The sequence below is a fragment of the Aptenodytes forsteri genome, unplaced genomic scaffold, assembly GCF_000699145.1.
Source record: "Aptenodytes forsteri isolate BGI_AS27 unplaced genomic scaffold, ASM69914v1 Scaffold292, whole genome shotgun sequence".
NCBI lineage: Eukaryota > Metazoa > Chordata > Aves > Sphenisciformes > Spheniscidae > Aptenodytes > Aptenodytes forsteri.
The window spans coordinates 1510186-1516185 of NW_008795435.1; the positions used below are offsets into that span (position 1 = coordinate 1510186).

At 37.2% G+C, this 6000-nt stretch overlaps 1 protein-coding gene across 1 annotated transcript in view; it reads right to left on the minus strand.

Moving 5' to 3' along the window:
* Window positions 1–6000, minus strand: part of DGKB (diacylglycerol kinase beta) — a 331298-nt gene that overhangs the window by 254729 nt on the left and 70569 nt on the right. The gene's annotated exons all lie outside the window — the stretch shown is intronic.

The window sequence follows — 6000 nt, forward strand, 5'->3', positions numbered from 1 at the left end:
ACAGAAAGGATTTTTTAAAACTACAGAGATATTGTTAATGACCCTTAGAATTAGGGACAGGTATCAATGTATGTGAAGTGGGAAATCTAACCACACCACAATAATACCTATTGCCAGCTTTAATTTATGTTAATCTACTGGCAATAGTCTATCAAAAAGCAAGTATTTAAGAGTGAAATTTACATCCTGGACCTCTTCTCCAAAAATTGAATTCCTTACATTTAAGCCCATGTTTTTCAGTTAGCTGTAGCACTATACTCAAATCTTGCATGAATAGCCTGATCAACTGATCATCACTTACAACTCAGGGGCCCACTGTAACTTATGCGTACAACTAAAATATTATCAAATCATTTACATTTATGAAAGCAAGCTTTCAGTTGCACAATTCTCCTCTTCCTTCTTAATGGAATCATTCTGAGACCTCACTGTTATTAGAAGGTTTTAAAGATTATGTGCACTTGGTACAGATGTTAAATTTATTCTGTAAATTCCAGGTTTCTTGGCAAGTGTGGCCAGCAGACTTTTTCCTTTTTGCAATCATCAGAGGTTTTGATTTAAAAAAAATTAGATCAACCTAATGTAATATCCCTGGATTTTTTTTTTTTAATTTATTTATTTTTTTACCAAATATAACATGCAATAGAACAAAGGCAGTTAATGTTTATCAGCTGGAAATAGGCTGCAGTAGTTTGATTCTTCATTGTGTATTAATGAAACACTATAGTCTTCTTGGTCATTTCATTACCAAAAAGAAATTGTCACATAGCTAAAAGGAAGCCACATCAACCTCTGGTTCTCATCCAGTTTCTGATTTCTCATGTCATCATGTATAGACAATATTCTTGACTAAATCTTCAATAATATGATGGTTTTCACTGATAAGGACAGTCAATGTAAGTCAGTGGACATAAATTTTAATAAAAATTCAGTTTTGTCCTATATTAGCATATACTGCATGAGTTATGTCCTTAAAAATCAGTATTGCTCTATTCTAAGTTATCCATTAATGACAAGTCAAGATGATGAAGACTTCTTCATTGTTGTGGGGAAAAAAATCCTGCAGGAAAATCAGCACTCCAAGAAATTAAGAATGTTTGGTTCAAAGCCAAGTCCTAGCCAGAACACAACTTTGAATAATTCCTACAAATCACCTAGAAACAAAAGGAACTGAAGTCAGCTGGAATATTTTTTTCTCTATTGAGATATCAGGATCAGAGCCTAAGTGGAGTTCCCCCGATATTATCAGCAGGAGTTCAAATGCCATCTCTGACAGCTGGGCAATGTCAGGGTCCCCTTTCTGCAGAAAGAGCAGAGCAGATGCCTAATGTGGGATTCTCGGGCTGGCAAAGAGTGTGGAAGTTTTCCAATTTCCCCTGAAGAAGCAGAAATAGATTCTGCAGCTGTGGAGCACTAGAAGCCCGTCAAGCTGCTCATGACTGGCAGCTGAAAAGGATGTATTTCATTAAATGGAGCTCTGTAACTTCTATTTTTCTTTCCATCTTACTACCACATTCCACACATTTTTAAAGTATTGTTAAACTACAATATAGTATGTGAGTTTCAAGTCTTCTAAAACTAGACAATTATTCACTGGACAATGAAGACCACGTAAATCCTTCTGAGAAAAAACAGTAAACAATGTACACTTTCATTTTAACATTACTCAGGTCATCAACAGATACAGTCATAAACCACAAGCACTTAAAATGCAAGCTGACCAGCTTTCCTTAACAAAATATTTGCTAGTTCTGAAAACTAACAAAAATTCATAATTATGCATAAACTTGCCCCTCTTCCACATTAGTTTTGTGTTACTTTTTCATTTTGATTTTATTTTTAAAGAATGGCCATTACATGTGAATATGTTGCTTCTTATTTGAACAGAACATATGGACTAACTTAGCTGGCATTTTCCTTATCAGAAAAACAAACAAGTCTTCATGTGGGTGTTCTGCCACTTAAAACACTTAACTGTGTTACAGACTGCAACTGATGCAAATCCATTACATAAACACAATGCACTTTTGGAAAATAGCAAATTAAATTTTTGCTCTTGTGCACTGCCAAAAATAAGCAATAAAGTGCTGCATATGATTATGCATGCACATAACTTTTTAAAACACTGCCAAGAAAAAAAAACAATGTGAAACAAAGCCCCCTCAATGCAAGTCTTTAAGTATGAATAAAATCCACAATTCTGACACATCAGTGCATTTACTGACATTCACTCATTTTGCTTCCATATCCTGAGAAAGAGCTTAAAAACAAATAGTCATTAAGAAGATCTCAAAGCAGGGCAGGTACAGTAAAAATCTCTTCCTCACTTCATTATACATCACTGAAAATGAAGCCTCCATATGCCATACGCAGACTTCAGCACATAATGACAATAGTAACATTTATTTTGTTAACAACGGTTCTCTTAACTTATGGTCCTGACTCTTCTACCATGATTTGATTGCCAAATAGGACCTGACCTTAAAAAGCAAGTCAGCCATGAAAGAGCCAGTGTTACAATTAGTGGAAAATTCTATGCAGTCACAGAATTTAGCTAGACATCCCTAATCTGGTTTAATATTAACTTACTTCAGCTTTTTAGATATTTGTAAATAAAGGTAGCCAAAGAGACCTTAAGGTTTCAAGCACAAAACTCAAGATTCTGAGACATAAAAAAAGGTAATGAAATCACTGATAAATTTTCATCCTAGCAAGTATCCCCTCTTACAATAGCTACAGAGTGTCTGAAATACCAGCATGCTCAGTCTTGTCTATAAGAAGAGTCAGTAACAAGCAACCAAGGGAGAAGGATGTTAGCGAGTCTGCTAAATTATTCTTTCACTGCCTACTGTTATTTTGTTTTCATTTATTTTAAAAATATTTACAGGACTTGAAGACACTTTTATGATTGATCTCTGGGTATTGTTCAGTCAGTGGGAAGGTGAGAAGAGTATCCATTAAACCATGCAGCACCTCCTTTTAATACAAATGCAGTTAAGTTCTATGTTCCTTTGGTGGCTCTCAGCAACGAATTCATGTCAGGTTTTGGTTTGTTCAATTTGGCTGGGGGAGAGGGAGTTCTAAGTCTGTTCTGGTTCAACTGGAGAGGGAGTAACCTCACTCAAGAGACATGCTATTCGGGAGGGCTCCTCACTTCTAACTTCCGAGGTATTTTGTGTGTGTCTCTGTGTGTGTGCTGGAGAAAGCTGGGGGGGGGGGAATCACTTCCCCAGCCTTCATCCACGCACTCACCAGTGTACTATCCTGATCATCCAGAAATGCTTAAGCATTAATACGCACATGAGAAAATGACAGCATAGAAAAGGGAGCACAGGAGGAGAAATTAATTTGTTTAAACAAGCTTCATAATTAGCCACACTACAAAGTTTCCCTGTCCCTAAATTGGTAGTCACCCGTCATCTGCAGAGACTGAAATGCTGCAGAAATTACATTTTAAATAATGGTAAATTTGTATACCTGCATGAAATACCATTTATTTTACACCTTATACACAGAACAGGTTAGAGTTACTCCTGACTTCTCCTGGGATTTTACTAACCTAGAAGCAAAAGGAAAAGCAGGACTGTAGTAAGGAAAGGCGTTTGCAAACTTCCTGCAAAGAAGCGGGAGCTAGCACAGCACAGAAGTAGACAGCACTGTCAAGAAGAGAGATGTGCACCTTTCTAGCAGCTCCTGCTACGAAGTCTCACAAAGCATTAATATTACCCCCTCTGCTGGCAATGCCGTGAAATGATACTGGTAAAATAGTTCCCGTTAGCACTTAGGGTGAATCTGCTTCCCAGCTGGTAAGGAGCTGGCACAAAGAAGGTAAGCTACAGTTTCTTCTAGCAGGGACTTGGTTTTGCCCTCTGTACATACGGATATAGCATATGGCTCATCCGCACTTCAGCCTTTTAGAAAACTCACCTGCCAGACTTCAGACAGGACTTATAAAAATATCACTGGGGACAATAAAAGGCCAGACTGCCCTCACTCCTCGCTGAAAGGAAGAAATACAACTCTACGAAACTGTCTAGGTATTAAACAGTCATTTCACTCTTCAGCCTGAGAGGGACTCCTCATGGTGCAACAGATCCCACACCAGACTTGCAAACGTTTGCAAGTCCCCAGTTTGGTTCTGGTTTCACATACTCAGAGCTCAAAAAGTAAGCCAACAATAATGTAATATACAATGTAAGAAGCAGTATTTCCCAAGTGTGGAGTCACACTCAAGTATTCCATCCCATATTTAATCAAAAAGGTTAAAAAAGTTACCTTTTAAATTCTTTGAGTGTAATAGCATAATATTTGCTGCTTGAGGATCCAAAATAAAAGTGTAAGAGTATTTTCTTCCGATTTAATTGAAGCATAGTCACACTTCAACACAAATGTGTTTGTCCCATTGATATTTACCTTGATTTAAAAGGTGAAATGGGTTGAAAATTACAATTGGTGACTTAAAAGAAAGGCATAGTGGCATGGTTTAAGATTACTGACGACTTTACGAAGCATTTACTGTTGTTCAATTTCTCTCTCACCTTAGGGCAGCTTTTCAGCAACTGTACAGTACCAGATACAGTGCAACCATGACATCTAGTGGCCAGTGAAGAGGGAATAAAATACTTTCCACTCCTAAAACATGGGATTTTTTTAAACACTAGCACTTGTGACTTGCCGTTTATACCTACTTTTTGTACAATCACTGACAGAGGTGGTAGTAATGATCCGTTACAAGGGAAGTGAGACCAAAATATCTGGCATGGAATTACTTTAGAAGAGAAATCAAGTGCTTTTATCAGAACAGGGTGGAATAATATTGTACAAGTAAGGAACTGCTAGCAAAAAGCAGAGTACAATGTTCATGGCAGACAAAAACCCTTAGGAGCAAACCGTCATTAAGAGGCTTTTTGTACCCAGATTACAAAGGACATTTTAAGCAATGCTAGGAGAGTCAATGGGGTAACTCTCAAACTTCCCTGACAACGTTGATCTACTTAAATTAACACAGAACAAAATAAGAAGGTCAGAAACTTTGAAGGTTTTCTACTGGGGAGGAGTAGAATAAACAGCCTTGTGGTCACTAGTATGCAGTAGGCCACTTCCCAAAAGTGTAATTATCAACCAGAAGGAGTAATGCAGGGACATCTCTGTCCAATCTGTGTTTGGATAGGAGACAACAAATTGCTTTAAGAAGCAAAAATAAATTTGGAAAGTTGATGAGGACTGTGAAAATTGCAGACTGAAGTGTGACACAGCAAAAAAACTCTACCTCATACATTCATTATTAAAAATTCCACCACATAAATAACAATTTCCTCTATAGTTACCTAATTTTTTTTTTTCTTCATGAAATTCTCTCTTTTCATGAGAGAATTTCTTGGAACAACTTCCACGAAACTGGCACAACTAAACCTCAGAGTCAGAATTATGGGTCTTAAAGGTTTCAGTAGGGGCATACAGAACACATTCAGCCACTGCTAAGTGGAAAAAGTGTAGTCATCCAAGTACAAATGGATTATACGCGTATACAATTCCAAGGTCTTTTCTTGCAAAACAAATTTCCAAACACTATGTGTATCGCAGCACCCCTACAGAATACGAACCAGTTAAGTTCTTATTTAAGTTCCTTATCTTGTACTGAAATTGTTTGTTTAGCACACCAATTGCCTTGAAAAGCACCAAAATAAGAATTCTTTGTTTCTATCTTGGAACATTCCCAGAGATAAAACTCTGTATTTCTAAGTTCTACCTTCACAACAGCTCTAAACTCAGCTTTTAGGAGGAAATAGAAAGCATAAACCCCAGTAAGATAAAATAAACTGGATATTTAGGTTGATTTCCTAGAGAAATGAGACTTATTTATGCTCTTTGTCCCTTTATCTCCATGACTCTAAACTCCTCAGCCACTTTTAAATTAATTTAGTAATTTCAACTAATCTAAGAGGGCACTAGAAGTTTCATGAAAGTCTAGAAAAGGGGGGGGGGGGGGGGGGGGCGGAG